This window comes from Papaver somniferum, chromosome 11 (genome assembly GCF_003573695.1).
Source record: "Papaver somniferum cultivar HN1 chromosome 11, ASM357369v1, whole genome shotgun sequence".
Classification (NCBI taxonomy): Eukaryota; Viridiplantae; Streptophyta; class Magnoliopsida; order Ranunculales; family Papaveraceae; genus Papaver; species Papaver somniferum.
This window is the reverse complement of record NC_039368.1, coordinates 82,082,135-82,092,845: the sequence shown is the minus strand read 5'-3', so window position 1 is coordinate 82,092,845 and position 10,711 is coordinate 82,082,135. Positions and strand designations below refer to the sequence as shown.

The 10,711-nt window shown below is 35.0% G+C and overlaps 1 long non-coding RNA gene across 2 annotated transcripts; it reads right to left on the bottom strand.

The window, feature by feature from the left end:
- Positions 1 to 4,709: 4,709 nt before the first annotated feature.
- Positions 4,710 to 10,241, bottom strand: LOC113322794. 2 transcript variants are annotated; one of them, XR_003347285.1, is made up of 6 exons: positions 8,032 to 10,241; positions 7,582 to 7,813; positions 7,345 to 7,430; positions 7,118 to 7,186; positions 6,919 to 7,002; positions 4,710 to 5,546 (listed from the first exon to the last, which is right to left on the bottom strand). It is a non-coding gene; the product is annotated as an uncharacterized LOC113322794 (long non-coding RNA). The 2 variants fall into 2 exon arrangements; XR_003347284.1 differs by having other exon boundaries at positions 7,596 to 7,813.
- Positions 10,242 to 10,711: the final 470 nt, after the last annotated feature.

Genomic DNA, 10,711 nt, shown 5'->3' with positions numbered 1-10,711 from the left:
GATTATATTAACATGTATAACTCGTTTGTAATAAATACAAAAATTTTGTTTCCAAAATATCTAATCATTAACATTTTCTATATCAACACTTGAGACCAAAAAATTTTGTTTCCAAGATGTTCGACTAGTTTAACAACCAGATTTAGCTAGTTGCACAAATATGCACTCTCCTAAATTATTCAACTAGGAAATCTTGTGGGAAAGGAAAGCACACTTCATTTAATACGTAGAGTAAAGAAAATCAGCATCAAATACTAAACATGATCCATCTTTGAATCTCAAAGGAATTAATATGAACAATATATATATATATATATATATACATTGGATTTAAATGCATGCTAAATATTTCCTGGCATATGAACTTTGTAAATCCGAACGTTTAAAAAACATCAAAATTAATTAGTTAAAAAAGAAACATACAAGTCGAAAATGTATACAAGTGAGAATTGACTAGGGGATCGTCTTGAATCCTTATTTGAATACAAAAGTTATTTGAAAGTTCAAACTAGCTTTAAATCATTCATGTGAAATTCAAAACACGAGTTTACAAAGAAAGTTAAATACTAAGTAGTAATGAACGCGACATTATTGTTGTGACAAAATCATGAAAATATAAAAATGATATTAGTAACTCAATACAATAAGTTGTAGAAGCAACTAATTTATATCGTTCCTTCTACACTTTGATCATAGATAATGATCAAGTCACTTTATGTACCAAAGCAATATAAAAAAACTTCTTATGTTATGTTTTCAATGAATAATACTGTAAGATCTAGATAAAAATGGAATATTTGTTCAGTAGTATGTCTTTATTAATTTATTCTTTAATATGTATTAAAGTATTTGACGAGTCACTAGAGTTCGTCTTAATATTTTTATCATAAGTCTAGCCCAAAAAGTTGACTTTAGTAAGCAATTCAAGCAGTGACTTTTGGAACTAAACTTGACAACCAAACTTTATATACTAACTCTTAGCTGGTTCTACTAAACAGTGTTCTAACATAAAGAAAAATCTTCGATTCTTGTCATTTAAACATTAATGCACTTGATCACAACAAACTTTTTTTCCCTGCGAAAAACATATGGGGTACCATCAACAATGATTGAAAAATATTTGGATTCTTGGATTTTCTTAGCAAGCATTAAAATCAATTCATTTTGATCTTGTAGCTAAGATAATGATAACATATTTCATTTTTTTAATACTCTTTAGGTGATATTTTAACACGTGATCATATTTGCAAAGTACCCCAATGAAACTTAAGAAGTTTCCATTTTTTTTTGTATAAATTTCCGCAGTATCTCCATGAAATGCTAAACCATTATCTGGTAGATACAAGACGTTGTCCATCATCCTATCCAAACCATCTTTAAGATGTGCTTTCTTTTTGTTGATCAGTTATTGTATTATTATTTTTTGTGTATGTTTTTTTTCTTTTTTTAATCTAAATTCCAAATCAAACTAATTATACGAACAGTCGATATGCATTAGACAATTTTTATGATCTTTAAGTCTTCCAGTTAATTTATGCCAACTGAACCCACATGTGCCTGAAGAAATTAGTTTTTCTTTTCTTGAATAATTTAAAACAAAATCAGAACATCATATCCATATGTCGAATACACTAACCATCTCCTATTTTTTTTCTCAAAAATGTTCATTCTCTGAAAGTAATATAGCAAGAGAAACATTTTCCTTTGCTATATGTAGGGAATTCGATGTCAAATCTTTCTAGAACCTTTTATATCAAAAAATCAACAAAAGGTAATCTTTTTGGTGCCAACTCAGTTTTAGTCACCAAAGAAGATAACTGATACGATAATGAGTCAAGGATATTTTGTTTAGATCTGAAACACTTGAATCACCAAAATAAATCAGATTGAAACTCCTTGATCAAGATCAATGAATATTTATGATTACCGAAGTATTCCATTCGATTATCATTTTTCTATTTGTAAGGAAAACAACTTGTCAATCTACAAGATTTGCGTTCATCAAAATAAACAACTTGTTAAGTCACAGATCAAGTAAAGAAGATAATGACACCAAGATTAAGATACCAAAGTCTTTAAATTTTTTCAAAGTTTTCAATCTACTTAATCTTCAAAGTGACAACTTGTAAAACGAATTGATTCCTCTATAGATCGTCTCACTAAATCACTTGAGTTGAATATGTTTAGCCCGATCTTGAAAGTTCTTAAGTGGCCTTATTTCAGAAGAGAAGGGGTAGTACAATCAAAGAAAAATTGAATAGTAATCTAGTTTCCCACTGGTGGTACTTATAACGCTTCTTGATCCCAAATAAGGATTTAAACAAGTTAATCGAGTTTTCACCACAAACGGAATCACGACTACTAACTCAATAAAATCAAAACCCCATTTCTCCATAAAACCCAAGAAAAAAACAAATTGCTATTCAATTTCAGTCTCTTTCGCTTATGCTTTTATTATTACTCTTCTCTAATCAAGGATTTCATCACGGGGAGGTTTGATAATCTACCAAAAGACATCATACTAGACATATTAACTGGGTTACCAATTGAATCTATTTTGGAGTGTAAATTGGTAGGAAAACCATGGAGGGATCTTGTTCATCTTCCATCATTCTTTAAAATTCCTTCAACTCTTCTTAATTCTTGTGATGATCCCGGTAAATTAGGTTATATTATCTTGATGTACGATATAATTGTCAAGCCCCATCTTCTCACAAGTCTTTAAACTCAGAATATGGAAATTGAGTTTCCGTCTTGCCATGGTGAACGCTCTGACCGTGGCGAGAGCTTAGCTATTATATTCTACTATGCTTATGGAAACTGAGTTTCCATCCCATCAGGATAAGCTTTGGAATTTCTATCTTTCTGGTTTCAGACTAGCTTGGGTTCTCAGAGAAGATGTCATAGCTAATTTATGGGAATAAAATAAGAAGAAAAGAAAATCTTTAAAACAAAGTTGTGGGGTATGATTCCATTCACAATATAGTGGACTATTTAGAATCAACGCAATTGTATACTGTCTCAGGGCAAATACAAGCATTGGAAAATCTTAGTTGATGGTATAAAAATACTACTCCCTCCGTTCTTTTTTAATAGGCTGGTTTTGTTTTTAGAGAAATTTATGGAAATTAAGAGAACTAATCATTGAAAGTGGTCTTCATGACACTTGTCAATAAAAGAAGTGAAGCGAAATGGTCCCATGACACTTGTCAACAAAAGAAGTAAAGTGAAATGGTCCACATGACACTTGTCATCAAAAGAAGTTAAGAGAAAAGTGGTCCCAAAAAATTAAAGTAACATTTGACTTTCTCAATCAGGAAACCAGCCTATTTTTTTGAAACATTTATTTATAGAAACCAGCCTGTTAAAAAACAACGGAGAGAGTACTTTATAACAGGCCGATGGGTACAGATAAATTTGGTAAATATTGGTTATCCATGGTTTTAGACATCTGGAAAGGAAACTTAGGTATTACCTAGTTTCTCTCGAGTTTATTTTGTTAAAGGGTTGTAGACTTTTTGTTTATTTTAGGCTGCAAACGTATTGGCTACTTGATAGCATTTTCGTAATCCTTCAGGCTATCCACTTCTTTCCGTATAATATATTTCGCTGAGTAAAAGAAAATCCCATCTAGAATACGCGAAATAATATGTTATAGTAGTCGCAGTGTTGGTGTTCTTTTGCTCAGCTATTGCCAAGAAAAATGGGCCTTATGCCGAGAAAACGAGTCATGGTTTATAGTAACTGACTGAATCCGTTTCCCAATTCTTGGTAGGCTAATCATTTTCTATGTAATCTAAACACGACCCCTAAACCCACCCTCAGAACCAAATGAACTAATGAAGAAGAACCATTTCAGTTTTCCATTATCAGTAATCAGTCACTCTCTCCTAAATCAAAACCCTGGAATAAAGAAATTGTGATTCAATTTCAGTTTATTTATCTATCTTCTGTTATTACTATTACTCTTCTCTAATCAAGGTTTCACCGCGGGGAGGTTTGTTAATCTACCAAAAGACATCATACTAAACATATTGACTAGGTTACCAACTGAATCTATTTTGGTATGCAAACCATGGAAATATCTTGTTCATCTTCCAACATTCTCTCAAGTGAACTTCACTCATCTTAATTCTTCTGATGATGCTGGTAAGTTAGGTTTTATTATCTTTAGACATGATCTAGGGCTTAAATTTTACTGTAGTGAGTATGATGAGAATTGTCATGAGACACCTTTTAACAGAAAAACAAGGATCAATTCTGGCCTTCCAAATATGGATTAATTTGTTTGAATACAATCTATTTTAAGGAGGAAATTTATTCTGAACCTGCTTATGTCTGGAATCCTAATACCAGAGAATATTTCATGCTTCCAAAATTTGAAGTGAAAGACATGAAAACCTTGCTATCCATATTTGGTTACGTCGCGTTAGTGAATGAATGGGTACAAGGTTGTTAGAATTTATAACTCCAAGAGAGAGCCGGATGTTGGAATTGTTCAAATATACACTATCGACAGTGGCATTGGATCGAAAAATGTTGGAAAGATTCACTTTAATATAACATACTTTGCACCATGTGGCGGTAAATGGAGCGTGTGAATAGTCAGGAACCGTTATGGCCCTCAATTTGGCTGATGAGAGATTTTGTGAACTACCATCGCAGCAACCACAAGCTGATTCTATTTTAACACTGGGGGTTTTGGGTGATTTTTTTTTTTTTTTTTATGTGCTATTAATAGCTTCGCAGACAATTGTGACATATGGTTTCTAAAGAAGAATAAAGATAATAATGACTGGAGTTGGAGTAAAGAGTATAGTTTTCCCAATTGTAGAACGGAGCCATTTGAGTTTATGAAGCACGACAGGCTTCTATTCCATGGATGTACCTATATTTGTAGTTATGATCATGAAGCTTCATTTACTTGGCTGTATACTTCTGGTATCACTTGTGAGGGTAACTCCGAACACCAATCAGATTGCTCGCGTGAAAGCAACACACCGGCAGTGAGGATGGAGAATAGTAATGTCTTCCAAATGATACTGTTGCATAGCCTGGTCTATGTTATTTAAACGATTGGTGATTAGGAGCTGTATCAGGAGTAGGTTCATTATCAATGCATATTGATGCCAATCCAGAGCACATATTATCAGCTGTACCATTCACAGTGGTGCTTCCACCTTCTGCAACAGAATCTGTTCACCACGCTGGTGTATTATCTGGTGGCATTTCCCATCTCACTACCCCTGAACGCCTGATTTTCCACTGGTGGTGTTGTGACTCCCATCTCACTACATGTAGGACAGCTGAGATATGTGGTTATCCAAACTAGTAGAAGCAGGAGCTACAATACACAACCTTTGCCATGCCATCTGGTTCAGTTTACTACGGGTCTTTATCCTGTATCTCTGTGCAACATAGATGCCTATGTTGAGCTTGCTCTTGCAACTATAAAGGAAAACGAACCATCAGGTGTTTGTATGGCAGGTCCATCCGAACAAGACATACTTTTAGCTGGATGCCGAACATTTGATACGTGTGATCCCCTGAGAAGTGAGATAAACTTTTTCAGCAATAGAAACTCAAACTATTAGATGGAAGATGCTAAAATTAAGTAGATGTCCTACAACAAAGCTGCAAAGCTGGATGCACAGCAGATCTACCGGAGCTACTATAAGGAGAAGTTTTAATCTGTGGGTGGCTGAGGTGCAGGAATCTGATGGCAGTCAATAACCAAGTTATAACCAGAATAAAAATGAAGGTCCTGCATCGAAAATGAATTCATACACTCTGAAACTCTACATTATACAAGACAATATTTCAGGTTTGTATATGTTCATCCATTACCAAAAATTAACGCAAGGAAACAATTTAACCCTGGAAAGAAGGTGTGTAAAACTTAAATGGATAACTTGGATTTGGCACACTTTTGGGGATTGGTTTTGCTAAATGCAGCGTAAACAGTGCAGAAATCATCAGAAGGTGGTGGTAACATCTTCCCTGAATGCTGATCAAAATTATTTGTGCTAGCTGTATTTTGCTGTGCTCTACTCCTCTGAAAGCGTTGTGACAATAAAACATGTGTGGCAAATCTAAATTCTAAACTGCAAATGCATGAATTACTAAAACAACATAACCACAAACAAATGCAGGATATACTATCACTCTATGCGTGTTTCCACAACCATTTCTCCACGCACCTGATGACTAACCAATTTTTTCCATTTTAACTGTCATGAGGCATGAAGTCATTGCCCATCAAGCGTTCATATATTAAAACACGAAGGGTCCAACAACGAAAAAAATTGCAGCTGTGAAATTCAGTGATATTGGTTCCAAAATATCTTCTCTTACTTCCATGAGATCTGGGACTTTATGTCTCTAGACTGAAATGATAACTCAATCATTTTTTGATTGGAGTATGATCCAAAGAAGAGCTACGATAAGTTAATCATGTTAAGAAGGTTGTGACTTGATGCGGAGAAGAAAATGACCATTAAAATATAAAACAAGAGGTACACCATTGTGACTAAAAAGAGTGTTTTAAGCATTCATGAGTTCGACTCCAGAACATGTAAGGCAATATTTACCAGCAACACCATCTCAAAAAATTGAAAACCAAACAGGTATGCTCACCCAACGCTAACAGTAAGCAAAATGAATGGAGTTGTTAGAATTGCTTGCCTACAACTTTGGACCATTGGGCCCAAATCAATCACACTTACTAAAATATCCTACATCCTTATGTAACATGATATTCATACCAAGCTTAGTAGCATTATAATTCGCCAAGATGTGACACAATAGGTAATAATTAATAAATTCTATTCCACAGCCAATAACAAGGAAATGTATCACAAGACATGAACTAAAAAAGGGAGAATAGGAGCATTTGAGTTCATAGATTATTTGCAGTACCTTGTATAAGCCAATTTTCTCTCATCTTTGCTAAAACTGTCTTCTTTTGTGCCAATATCATGCGAGTATAAACGATCAGGAATGCTGCAAGACTCGCAAACAATAAAAAGCTTTTCAGAAGCATTAAAGAAGTTTCCTGCCAAGTTCTGAACAAAAGAAAATTCTAAACAATAACACAAAGATAGTCTACTACTCGTACCATATTTCTCAACCATGCATGAACTCCTGGAAATCGTCTTCTCAAGCAAACGTTTGATCGTACTGTGGCCTACGTAGAATGAACAGGCGTTTAATTTACGGATTCATGATTTCGAGCGTAGCATACTAGCTTTAGAGTATAAAATTCGTAAACAGGGAATACCAGGGGGATAACATGAAACCCAAGGAGGTAAGTAATTGATAAGTTCAAGCATGGGGTATACATACTTCCAAAGGACTCCAACATGGGTTTCCAGTTTGGGAATGGGAAGAGAATGCTCTTGCTGAAGTTAATACCCATTCAGCCCCTCTTCCTGCAGAAATTTTGACTGAAGTTAATAATCCATATGCAAATTAAATGCATCATATGGCACAAAATTTTCTTACTCCTGCAGAAAATTTTGGATCCAAATATGGTCAACAAAAAACAAAATCCATTCAGAGGCTAATTATCATGAAACTTACATCGAAGGACTTACCCCATAGCTTTTCGAAAGGTAATCTGGAGTCAAGAACATGAAAGCGAATTTTGGTGTCTTCGTCTCAATAAGAGCTGCAAGATATCTTTTCATGACAGCACGAATTGCAATCTCAGCATCAGCATATTCCCGGGAAGAGTTGGTAGTAGCCACTCGTAGATAGACTTACAAGTTGCAACTGACTCCACTAGAAGACGCCACACACTCAGCCACTCTTCCTGCAGCGTTTGAACAGTTAGTTTTCCGCAAAATCGCACTACAGAAACTTGAGATCTCTGGTGAAACCAATAAATTTCTTAATTTGCATCAAAAGAAAATCTGATGCCACCTAAATCCATCACGAAACACTACAAATTAAATTTCTCAAGCAACTGACTCGTAAGATATTAGGAAACAATTATGGTCCACGCAGAAGTTCAAGGTAAAGCATACATACTTTTGGGCAGCATCAGCAAAGATGATTCCAGTGCGAAGTTTCCTAAGACCCAGGATAACATATAACCAGTCATGCAGTTTTCTAATCAATAAGTTGCTTATGCATGTAATAGCATGTTGTTTGCTAACCTGTTAGCTTTTCCTCTACACAAAAACAAAACAACTAACTACGGGAGTAAATTCCCCCCCTCTATCCTCTCTAATAATGTCACATAACTCGGGAGAGAGCTCATCTATTCCCACATCTACCCATTTGATAAGAGGATGGTAACCCGCAAGTAGATTCGCAGCTCTATTAGTTTCCCCATAGATATGGGAAATCTTCAAGACCTCAAAAAATGATCTCAGTCTCTCCACTCTTCGCCAAATCTGACCTCTCACAATAGCCAGGTTTAACCCCAGCTCTACATCCTGTAATTCATGAGCATTAACAGAAATTGAGGGAAACCTCCCATTGCAGCTGCAATAACACCACCAGAACTGGTTCTCGACACAGCTCCCAAACCACCAGTAAGAAACTTCTTTGAACCAACAGAGTTAATCATAACAAAATCAGGCTCGGGAGCAAGCCAAGAGCAGAACTCAATAACAGGCAACATAAATTCACAACTAACTATCAGTCTGTCCATAATGCTCCTAGAATAGGAGTTATCCTCAACTTTGCAGGAAATGGGGAGCACCCTACTTCTCACATCATCTAAAATCGAGTAACCCACTTGATCTGCTAAATTCACTTGTAAAATCCTGCTTATCTCCAGACATGATAAACAAAACAATTCAGAATCAGCTTCTTAATTGTTGATGATGCTCTTATGAATCCACTCAGTCCATATAGTGCTTTTACCACTCATCATGTGCCTCAAATTAGCAGCACAATTAGTGATTTCCACATTTCGTAAACCCAAACCCCCTTCATTATAAGGTCTGGACACTAAATCCTAGTTAATAGGGTGATGCAAGCCTCAAAGTCATCCGATATCCAACACTGCATCTTCAAATTATCCACTTTTTCTGAACTCAAAGATGATGAATCCATAATGACTACATGGAGAGTTAAAAGACCCCAGCTAAAAGGTATTCTTCCATACATGATTAACCTCAAATAACCATGACCTCCACAAAAGATTTATTTGACACTAGCATTGGAAATGCTCTACATGAAATCACTTTCTCAAAAGAATTTCATAGGAGAAATCACAATTTTTATCTCATTGGGTGTAGAACTATTCATATAGAAAACAAAACAAAACAAATCTTCCCTTGTCTTGAATTTGAATTCTCTGAACTGTTGTTAGATGATCCACAAGGTTGCCCTTCCCTCCATAATTTTTTTTGTTACCTTAATCAACTCCGCATGCAAGTGGTAATCTCATGGTAATCAGCTAACACCAGAGGTGTGGTGGTTCTTTATCTTCTATATAATCAGCCACAGCCGCTATTTTAAATTCTCCATTTGAATCTACAAATCCCATAGCCTTCCCCAACTTGAGTAGAACCTCTGGATTATTCAAGTACATCATCATTACAATTGGACCACCAATCTCAATATCTTCAACAATAGGTTTCAAATATGGTTCCTTTTTGATGGAATTCATTAGTTTTTCGAGATCTTCTTCGGAGATGGTAGATGCAGATACAGTATCTGAAGAAGAAGCCAGAAATTCCTCCTCTCTCCCTTGCTTTCTCTCTTTCTTTAATCTTAATCTTATCTTTTTCGTCTGATTCTTCCCTACACCCTCCATAACTTCAATCAAAACCAGAAAAATCTTACAACTAGAGATTAGACTCCTAGTCTTACAGAAATTCTAACACAGGTTTTCATTTTCAAAATGGGAAAATTCTAGGGTTCATTTTTTATTTATTTTTTTGAGGGGTGGGGGGATGACACAAGAGCAGGAGCGGAATGCATTTTAACTAGACAAATTGGGGCGTCACATTCCGGGACTTCACATGGATTTCTGGTGACTGAAAATTTGATTGTGAGACATCTTCATACAATATAAAATGTGTAAGTTATCCTCAATCTAAAATAATAACCTAAAAACTAAAATTAAAATTTAATTTTATATCAAAAAAAAATTTTGCTCCTCTTCTTCTAATTTCCTCTCCTTCATCACGTAAACTCTTCCTTTTTTTTCAATTGAATCATTTCATCATCTTGGATTAATCCGTGATCCAAAAAATTAGGATAGTCTGATTAGAATTTTTATAACCACAACCAACTAACAAGACATTAGGATCATGGGATATTAGGATTAAATTTGATAAAATAGGAAAAAAATTATGTTACACATTCACCCTAAACTTGTGGTCAGAAGATGTTACGGTTAGGAGTTCTTAACCGTAGATTTAAAAAACAAATATTTTTCATATGTTTTTACGGTTAGGTTTGTAACCTTAAGTAGATTTATGGTTGGGCTCGACTCTTTCGTAAACCTAACTGTAAGAAATCCTGAATAAAAAAAATCCAGAAACTTTTACGGTTGGACTTGGTTTTAAATAGGAAAATTTCTTGTTTGGTCCTAAGCCCATAAGGTTATCTATAGTAGGGTCCAACCGGAATTTTTTTTTATCTGGAGGTCCAAAATTAATTGAAAACATTGAAATGACCATAATACCCTCTACTACCAAACGTGTGGTGTGTCTACACCCTTATTATATTGAGTACATATCCGCTGCAC